Raw genomic sequence first — 11,016 nt, forward strand, 5'->3', positions numbered from 1 at the left:
TTTAAATTTTATTTATTTAAGCCAACAGGGTTAAGTGACTTACCCAAGGTCACATAGCTAGGCAAGTATTAAGTGTCTGAGGCTGAATTTGAACTTGGGTCCTCCTGACCCAGTGCTCTATCCACTGAACCACCTAGCTGCCCCCACTGTTTGTTCATAATAAGTATTTCTATATATTCATAGCATCAGCCTATTTTGTTAGCATCTTTCTTTGAAATTACTTGATTGAATCATTATTCAGTTCCCAGAAACTAATAAATTAATAATCTCTTAATGAGCTTAATAAATGAAGATTTTTGACTGAGAATAAAAGGTTTAACATATTTTAAAATAAACCAGATAATGGGTCCCTGAAATTAAAAAACACATACAACCCAATGAATTTTTTTTCTGCATCCATTGTTGATTTCAAAATTCTAACAAATTCTATCAGAAGTCTGACAGACACATGAGGGCAGACATTTTCACCACAAAATAACAAAGCTGAGATTTCACATATTCTCAGAGTTGATTTTATAGTTTCTATTTTATTATAAGAGATTATAACTCAGAGATGATAATATTCCAAATTTTTCTTTTAAAAATGTTTATAGTTTATCTTGAAGAGAAAGCAGAATTTTGCCATGGAAAGACTCACTTTAAATGCCCTTTTTCCTGACAATTCACTTAATTACTTGTCATGTCTGCTTCAGTTACATAAATACTGTATGTAGTTGTGTTTACTCTATATACAAACAGTATTTTTCTCTTTAAGTAAACTGATTTAATTATCATAATGGATGTTTTCTTAAATGTCTCCAATACTGTTTATACTTTCTCATGTCTTATTTCTTTCCTTAGATTGCAATGCTTCTTACTTTACTTTTTGTCTCAAATGAAACAAACTCTGACAGATTCATATAAAGGAAAGAGAATTTAATTTAATTTGTGACAGGGAGTATAGGGGAAGTCCTGATGTGAAAACACCCTCCCTCACCACAGATAAATAATTTTTCTGGGATCTGTGGTTTAAGAGAATCACTGAGATATTGATAGGCTTGTTTATAGTCACAATAGCCAGGCAGTGTATAGCAGAGGCAGGACTTGAACCTAGTTCATTCTGATTCCATAGCTGGCTCCTTTAATTCCATTTTTATTGCTCTTGTTTGATCATTTTTTAGGTGTACCTGACTCTTCCTGATCCCAGTTGGGGTTTTCCTGGCAAAGGTACTGGAGTAGTTTCCCATTCCCTTCTCCAGCTCATTTTACAGATGAGGAAACTGAGGCAAAAAGATTTAAATGACTTGTCCAGGGTCAAACAGCTAAATAGTGACTGAATTTGAACTCAAGAAGCTCTGACTTCAGGTTCAGCACTCTATACATTGCACTACGTAGCCGTTCTCCTTAACTATGCTATGCTGCATCTCTTTATGCTTTTTATTCAATATTAGAATATTTGCGCGCGCGCACACAAACACACACACACACACACACACACACACACACACACACACACACACGGGGGGGGGGGGGAGATTTCCAACACAAATAATAGCTCCTATTTCTGGAATTCAAACATCTAGAAAGTTGCATTAAAAAAAGGCACTTGGAGATCAAGGAATAGTTTGCCTATCAGATAGATGGAAAGGGAAGCAGTTTATAACCAAGGAAGAGATGGAGAACATCATTAAAAACAAATTAGGTGATTATATTAAATTAAAAAGCTTTTACACAAACAAAACCACTGTAACCAAGATCAAAAGAAATGTAGTAAATTGGGAAATAATTTTTACAACTATTGTTTCTGACAGATTCTACATATTTCTAAAATATGTAATGAGTCAAATTTATATTAAAAAAATCATTCCCCAATTGACAAATGGTCAAAGAATATGCAAAGGCAATTTATAGATGAGGAAATTAAAAGCTATCCATAGTCATATGAAAAACTGCTCTAAATCATTACCAACTAGAGAAATAAAAATTAAAGCAGCTCTGAGGTACCATATCACACTATCAGATTGGCTAATATGACCAGAAAGGACAATGTTCAACGTTGGAAGGAATGTGGGAAAACTGGGACACTAATACTTTGTTTGGTGGAGCTGTGAACTCCTCCGACCTTTCTGGAGAGCAATTTGCAATTATGCCCAAAGGGCAATCAAAACGTGCATACCCTTTGATCCAGCAATACCACTACTGGGTCTACACCTTGAAGAGATCATGAAAAAGGGTAAAAACACTTCTTGTACAAAAATATTCATAGCAACCCTGTTTGTGGTAGCAAAGAATTGGAAATTGAATGAAAGTCCATCAATTGGAGAATGACTGAACAAATTATGGTATATGGATGTTATGGAACACTATTGTTCTATCAGAAACCAAGAGGGATGGGATTTCAGAGAAGCCTGGAAAGACTTGTATGGAAATCAGGGAAAATTTTAGAGCACCTATGATGGAGAATACCATCTGTATTCAGAGAAAGAACTGTGGAGTTAAACAAAGACCAAAGTTTATTACCTTCAATGTTTTTTAAAGTGTCTTATGGCTCTCTCTCTCTCTCTCTACCTCGGCGCTTCCAGTGGAGGGGTCGTCATCTCTTCGCCGGTGCCATGCCTGCCCTCAGACCCCTCGTGAAGCCCAAAATCGTCAAGAAGCGGACCAAGAAGTTCATCCGACAGATACATGAAGATCAAGAGAAACTGGCGTAAACCAAGAGGCATTGATAACAGAGTGCGAAGACGATTCAAGGGCCAGATCTTGATGCCCAATATTGGTTATGGAAGCAATAAGAAGACAAAACATTATGTTACCGAGGGGATTCAGAAAGTTTTTGGTGCACAATGTCAAAGAGCTTGAAGTACTCCTGATGTGCAACAAATCTCCCTGTGCTGAGATTGCTCACAATGCTTCCCCTAAGAATCGCAAAGTCATTGTGGAGAGAGCAGCTCAGCTAGCTATCAAGATCACCAATCCAAACGCTAGACTGAGGAGTGAAGAAAATGAGTAAAAAGCTTTGCACATTTTTATTTGTGTTAAATAAACCCTCAAACTTCAAAAAAAAATAAAGTGTCTTATGTACTACATAATTTTGCTATCTCTAATATTTTATTTTCCTCTCAAGGGTATGATTTTTCTCTCTCAGTTTCTATATATACTTGTTTTCATGTAAACTCCCTCATTTAATTGGGGGGAAGGGGGGAATTGTAAAACTCAAAACCTTACAAAAATGATAGGTAGAAATTGCTATTGTACATAATTAGAAAACAAATAATTTTTTTTAAAAGGCAGAGATCATCTACTCTAATTCCTTCATTTTACAAATGAGGAAATTGAGGTTCAGGTAGGTTGAGTGATTTGCTCAAATTCACATGGATGGTATGATATAGAATAAGTCATTTAATTATAAATATAAATATAGGTTACATAATTCTTAGTTTCAGTAAAAGAGAGCCACCAGGATCTTAGAAAATGTAGTTTATTGTTTGTTCAATATCATTGTACTATACTTATTAGCCCCTACTTTTAATAGGATCTTCAGCTTAATGTTTCAGTGCACTAGCATGTTTAAATTATTAATCAAAATATCTAAATTTCTATGCAGCATAAAATAGGGTCTCTTAGGTTATTATTTCATTTAGGTAGAGCAATTTAAATTCTTAAAACTAAAAAATTATTCATATTGCTCTGAAACTTAGTAAAGTCCATCACCTATGAGAAACACGAGTAACCACCATATGATTCTTCAGATCAAAGAAGTATTCTTTTGACCATAGTTATCACCTAAAACTCCAGAAACAACTTTTATATGGGGGAAATGCCAAGGTTGTGAACTTCCTCCTCCTTCCATCCTCCGCTCAGCTGTCAAACTGATCTTCCTAAGGTACATATCACAACTTAATCAAGAAACTCCAGTGACTAGCTCTTACTTCTGAATCAAATGTAAAAAAAACATGTATTTGGCTTTTAAAGTCCTTTAGAATTTAGCTTCCTCCTAGATTTCTAGTCTTCTGACACTTTACTCCTCCTACCCAATGACTCTGGGGGTTGAAGATTTAGCACAGTTCTTTCTTACTTAACTCCTATTCACTTGAAAGGCAAGACATTCCCTTCCTGATATCACTGGTCCTCTTTAAGAAGGACAAGCAACAACATATACTCTGTGATATATCTTTTCTTCTAGTTCTCACTAATGGCTCTCCCAACTCCATGCATTTTCCCTGACTGAGCCAAAAAAATTAGTGTTTTTCCCCCCTCTCTCTTCTGCTTACACCTCGCCTTCTATAAGAAATCCTTCTTGGTTCTTTCAATGGTTTTATATTTCCTCTGAGATCATTTTCCATTTATTTTGTATATATTATGTTTCTATATACTTGTTTTCATGTAAACTCCCTCATTTAATTGTGACCTCCTTGAAGGTAGAGACAGAATTTTTGCCTTTATTTGTAACCTCAGTTGCTTAGTACCTGGCATATAATGCTTATTGATTGATCAACTTTTATTCTCATGGACTAGAATATAGTAGGTATTTAATAAATGTTTGCTGATTATTTGATTGAATAAATTCAGGAAACAGAGTAGAAAATATGGGGAGGAACATTTGAGTAAATATCAAGGAAGGGAGCAACTGAAGTGCTGTTTATTCATCTTGTATATAGAGACCATTAGAACAGAAAGAAGAGACAGATAAAGGAGTTCAGAAAACAGATGATATGCAAACCTGGTACTGAAGCATTAATAATAATAATAATAATAATAATAATAATAATAATAATAATAATAATAATGACTTCATTTATTCAGACATCAGCTAGAGTATTTTCTGTCAAGTAAAGAGCAACTAATTTTCCTTAATGCTAATTTCATCTTTCAAAATGTAGAGCGATGAACAAGGGGAAATTTTATTCTGAATTTGATTCTCCCTAATAAGGAGGAACTAGTTGCTGAAGTGAGATTCTTTCAAGGAAGATTACTGCTTCCTCATAAGAATTTGTGATAAAGGAGAGAGGTAAGCCTGGCATAGTCTGATTTTAGAAGAGCAAATTTCAAAGGATGAGTAGAATCTGATTGACTAAAGTTTTATAAGAGATGTCATTCCTGGAGAATGGGAAACTCTTAAGAATGTAATTTAGAAAAAAACAAATTTCCTCTGATAAAAGGAGAAATGGGAATTGTCTGAAGAGACTGATATATAAAGAATCACCAACTAATTTTAAAAGATATGTGTAGAATATGGAAGCAAGCATTACAGTAGATGAATATTACAGTTTGGTATTCTAAGTTTGGTTTTCTTTTTTTGCAAGGCAGTGAGGTTAAGTGACTTGCCCAAGTTCACACAGCTAGGTAATTATTAAGTGGCTGAGTTTAGATTTGAACTCAGGTCCTTCTGACTCCAGAGCCAGTGCTCTAGCCACTGCACCACCTAGCTGCCCCCTATTCTATTGTTAAGAATAGTACCAGTCATTGGAGGCAGCTAAGTGGTACAGTGGATAGAGTGCTGGTCCTGAAGTCAAAAGGACCCAAGTTCAAATATAACCCCAGACACTTAATACTTACTTAGGAACCTTGGGCAGGTCACTTAAACACATTGCCTTGCAAAAAAAAAAAAAGAATAGTACCATTCAGTCAGTCAATAAACATTTATCTGTTTTTCCTATATCTACATACTGTGATAAGAGCAGTAGACACAAAGGAAAAATAGATCCTGCCCTCAGAGTTCACATTTCAATGGAGTTGTGTTATAAATGACTAGATACATTCAAGTTATTTCAGAATAAATGGAAGGTGATCTGAGAGGGAAAGGCACAAGGAGCCAGGAGCTCTGGGAAAGGTCTCCTACAGAAGGTAAATTTTAAACTGAGTCATAAAGGAAAATGAGAAGTTAGGAGGCAAAAGTGGGAGAAGATTTGGACAGCTAGTGCAAAGGATGAGATAGGAGCCTGAATATTTTGTATGAGGAATAGTAAGAAAGCATTTGCAGATAGATCATAGAGTGTATAGGAGAGAATAAAATTTAAGATCTAAAAGGTAGGAAGATGACAGATTATGAAGAATTTAGAATAGCAATATTCCATCCAGATTAATGGAGAGCCACTGGAGTTTGTGACATGGTAGGGTAGAGGTGGGAGACACAGGGATGGACCTATACTTTGGAAAAATCACCTTTGCTAGCAAAATGAAGGATGTGTAATGAGGGTGAAGATGAGAAGGAAATTACTCAAATTAGAGTGGTAGGTATTTGAGGAGAGACAAGGGAGATTTTTGGACATAGGAGAGATATTTGGAAGGTTAAAAACAGTGATTGAATACATGGAGTGAGAGCTCAAAACGAGTTAAGGTTGGCAAGGAAATTGAGGGACAGCCAAAAAAAAGGTATTTTAAAAGCTATAATGGAGAAAAGTAGATCAAAAAAGGTATAATACCAGTGCTTGAAGTGGACTTTAATAATAAAGAAAAGACAGAGCTTCTAAATTCTTACTTTGCTTCTATTTTCTCACTAAGAACAATGACCTTTGCCCTGGAAAGGACAGAATGGGAATCATAATGGAGGTTGATAGCAAAGATCAGAAAGGAGATATAGTAAGAGTCTTCTTAGTCCTCCCTGACAATTTCAAGTCACCTAATCTATCCCCAGGTAAAGAAAGATGATAGATATTGAGTCACTGACAGTGAAATCTTTAAGGTCATAGAGAATGAAGATTCAATAGAATTAAAGATATAATCCCTATTTTAAAAAAATGAACTATAGGACAGTAAATTTATGTTCAATTCTTTAAAAAAAATCTGAAATGTATTATTAAAGGGATAATTAATGATCATATATATGTGGAAGTGGAAATCACAAATCTTATATCTCTTAAGGATCTGGCATTTCAGATTACATCTAGTTACTTCTTTTGGCAATTACTAAAATATTAGATGGGGGGTGGTAAGTTAGACAATAGAACAGTTAAAGGAATACAGAACTGGTATACTGGCTAGACTCAAATAGTTATTGCCTCAATGTAATCTAGTAGACCATCTCTAATGGAGTGCCCCAGGAATTTCACTGATTTGAAAAAAAAGCATAGTTGACATGCTCATCAAATTTGAGGGTGACTCAAAGCTAGAATATATAATTGAGATAATGGATAACAATCAGGATCCAAAAAATATTTTGACAGGCTAAAATGTTGGATTGAATATAATAAGGTAAAATATATTAGGAATAAATATAAAGTTCCACATTTGGGTTCAAAAATTGACTTCACAAATACAAGATGATGTAGGCATCTCTAGATAGCAGTTTGTCAAAAAAAAAAAGCTATGAGGTTTCAACTGATCTAAAAGATCATTATGAGTCAACAGTATAATGTGGCAGTCAAAAGGACTACCACAATCTTGGGTTGCAAGAGTGGACAAGGTTTCAGAAATAAAGAGGTAATAGTACCTCTGTACTTGCCTCTGGTCAGACATTGTCTATAATACTATATTCAGTTCTTGGAGTCACATCTAGAAAAGAAGTTAAATTAGAACCATCTAGAGAAAAGGTAGTATAGCGAATAGAGGTGGTTCAGTGCATAGTGTGTGCTGGACCTGGAGTCAGATTTACCTTTTTGAGTTCAAATCTGGTCTGAGGCTCTTCCTAGTAGTGTAATCCTGGGCAAGTCATTTGTTTTCCTTGATTTCCTCATCTATAAAATGAACTGGAAAAGGAAATGGTAAACCATTCCAATATCTTTACCAAGAAATCCTCAAATGGGGTCACAAAGAGGCAGACATTTCTGAAATGACTGAACAACAAAAGAGGAAAACAACAGAATTGATGAAGGATTTTGAGTTCATGCTATATGTGAAGACTGATTAGAGGGACTAAAAATGTCCCTCTAAAGACTCAAAGGAAAAAATAGTTATCTTCAAATATTTAAAGGACTATTTGTCACATAGAAGAATAATTAAATTTGTTCCATTTCACTGCAGGTGGCAGAACCAAGAGCAAAGGGTAGAGGTTACAAAATGGAAATTCAAGCTAAATGTCATGAAAACCTCCCTAACAATTTGACATATCCAAAATTACAGTGGGCTGCCTCAGTAAATATGGTTTCCCCTGTCTTTGAAAACCTTTAAACAGGGGATGGATGACCATTTGCCAGGTATATTATACAGGGAATTCTTTAGACCATTAGGATTGAACCAGATAGCTATTGAAATCCTTTTCTGTTCTAAAGTACACAGTCCTTTAACTTTAATTTTGGTAAGGGTTCCCCCCACATATCAGCTTAGTAGCCTTGAACAAGTCCTTTCTATGATCATCAGAATTGTTGTAAATGTTGAATGAAATTTATAGATTAAAATGCCTTGTATATAGTAAGTCATAATACAAATGTAAATTTCAAGGTAATAATACTTTCTTGTTAAAATTAAATATGAAAACAATTCAGTCATTGTATGTATATATGTAGAGAGAGATAATACTTTAAGTAATTTATTCTTTTTTTTCTTTAGGTTTTTGCAAGGCAAACGGGGTTAAGTGTCTTGCCCAAGGCCGCACGGCTAAGTAATTATTAAGTGTCTGAGACCGGATTTGAACCCAGGTACTCCTGACTCCAGGGCCTGTGCTTTATCCACTATGCCACCTAGCTGCCCCTTAAGTAATTTATTCTTGTAGATTATATCAAAAGTTTATCATGATTGTCAATATTATTGATTACATGTCATATTTCATATTATCTCACATATATTTTTAGTTATAGTTCAATTCTCAATTCTAAAAGAAAACAGCCATTCTATTCTTTTCTCAGACACCTTAAAACTCACAAGTTATTCCCCATAAAACTGTAGAATACAGTTTTACATGGTTGAGTTCAAAGATAAATGGGAAATCTAGGAAATTTGAGCTCTAGAGTGATGCAGAGATGGTTAAAATCACACGGAATGTGTTTTCAGGGGGATCAGGACAGAACAGACCAAAGTGGACCTTCAAATAAGTGACATTTAATGCTTCACTCTCTCTTTCATCTTTATGTGTCTATAGCACATTATCCTTCATCCTAATGTCTTTTTCTCCTTGTTCCAGTGAAGCAGCAAAGAAAGTAAAAAGCACTGAGCTCTAAATTAGGTGCTATTCAGTTGCTACCTATTTGGACCATTCACCACATATTCTCTGCAATAGGAACTGAAAGCACTACATTGATAACACTGACTTTTTTGCAACTATTCGTTGATACCGAATACCCTGTTTTTTCCATCTTTATGTTTGGGATAAGGAAACAGTGAATACCTGGTTTACATGTCTATTATTTACATTAGAAACCTTCCTCCTTTCCTTTAATAATCATTGTCATTAATAAAAGATAAGTCTAGACTATTGCATCACTCCTACTGATCATCAATGAGACTGAGATGCCTATGGCATATTCATACAACTTTGAATATTTAAAATGCATCATTCATCTATAGTTCATCCTCCTCTATTGCTCTCCTTCTTGAGGAGAATGATTAAAACTATAGGGTTGGACAGATAAAAATTGTGCAAGTAAAAAGATCGTGCTATTTAGAGTCAGAGAACTTAGGTTTGACTCTTAGCTCTACTACTTACTACTTGTATGACCTCTGTGGGTCTTGGTTTCTTCATCTTTAAGATGATAAAGTTAGACTGCAAAGATTCCTTCCAACTTTACCTCAATGCTTTTATATAGATCCTTCCAACCTCTATATAACATCCTCAGATTCAGCAGTGGAGACAGACAACTCTAGTTTCAGTCACTCTTCTGTTCCATAATCACCACTTTGGAGTCCTATTCTGATGAATAATTACCCATCTTTACACTGTTACCCAAACAGGAAGTCATCGGGGAACTATCAATGCCCTCAGGAAGTAAGGATAAAGGTGCTTCTCACTGTAGATAAAGGGTAACAGCAGTAGTAACAGTCTTCAGAAGAAAAGAAGACAGTCAGAGACTAGCTTATCTATCACAGATCACCCTGGGCCAACAGGAAGTTATGAGTTTTTTTTTAAATTGCAATAAGAATCATTACCTTATCTTACCATCAGAAGTGTTTACTAAGTTGCTATCCACAAGTAGTATTTTTGTTATATACCATAAAAGGTCTGATCATCATAGTGCTTGTCCTCTTATAATAAAAAGTCTAACATGAATGAGAATAAGACAGATGTAAAAAAACATACAAACAACTGAGAAGATATATAAAATAAATATTTACTTTGTATAAATTCAAAAGTACATTCTGCTATATTTTTAGGATATTAATGGGAGTTCATTTCTAAAAAGGAAGCATCACTTGTTCTCCAATTAGGGGAGACTACATGACCATGAACTTCATAAACTAATTCTCAGGCAACTCAATATTCTTCAAGGAGATTTTTATAAACTTTATACTTCTCAATGAGTGTCATAGGGAATAGTGAAGAAAAGGAGGGAACAATATATTATGAATTTCCTTGAGTTAAAATATCAAGTCTCCATGTTTTAAGTGATTTCAGAAGTCATCTTTTTTTTCCCTCTTTATTTGCTTGCTTTAGAAAACTCAAACAGCAATGGGATCTATTTCTCTTTCTAATCAAAATGATTCATTAATATTTCTTATGAATCCTTATTTTAGAGCATCATACAAGGCTCCTAATCTGTTTCCCTTCAATGAAGGCCACAAAAGATAGAAAGACAAAAGTGAGTTAGCAGATATGCAAGGCAGAGAAAGAACAACTATGTTTAATTTACTGTATACTGTTTTTTTTACATTAATCTGTCTATAATGTAAATTTACAGCAACATATACAATTCTCATTTTCTGTTCCTTGAATAAGGAAATCATTATGGTCATTGATATTTCTTAAGTTCATAATAATAAAAAGGAGAAAATTAAGTGACTGTAGATTCCCTTTGTATTTTAATTGTCTTTGCTGTTGGGAGTCTTCATAAATAGGGAATATTTCTTTGCCTAGTTAAATTATAAATAGAGAGCAAATATTTAATTAGTTTTAAAAAGTGAAGATTATAGCAGTATATACACTGGTGAATGAGAAAGGAAAAGTAAAAA

The 11,016-nt window shown here is 34.5% G+C and overlaps 1 pseudogene; it reads left to right on the top strand.

Moving 5' to 3' along the window:
* The first annotated feature begins 2,558 nt into the window (after positions 1-2,558).
* On the top strand, positions 2,559-3,009 carry LOC141511205 (large ribosomal subunit protein eL32 pseudogene; annotated as a pseudogene).
* The last annotated feature ends 8,007 nt before the right edge of the window (positions 3,010-11,016 follow it).

Source organism: Macrotis lagotis, chromosome 2, assembly GCF_037893015.1.
Source record: "Macrotis lagotis isolate mMagLag1 chromosome 2, bilby.v1.9.chrom.fasta, whole genome shotgun sequence".
NCBI classification, from domain to species: domain Eukaryota; kingdom Metazoa; phylum Chordata; class Mammalia; order Peramelemorphia; family Peramelidae; genus Macrotis; species Macrotis lagotis.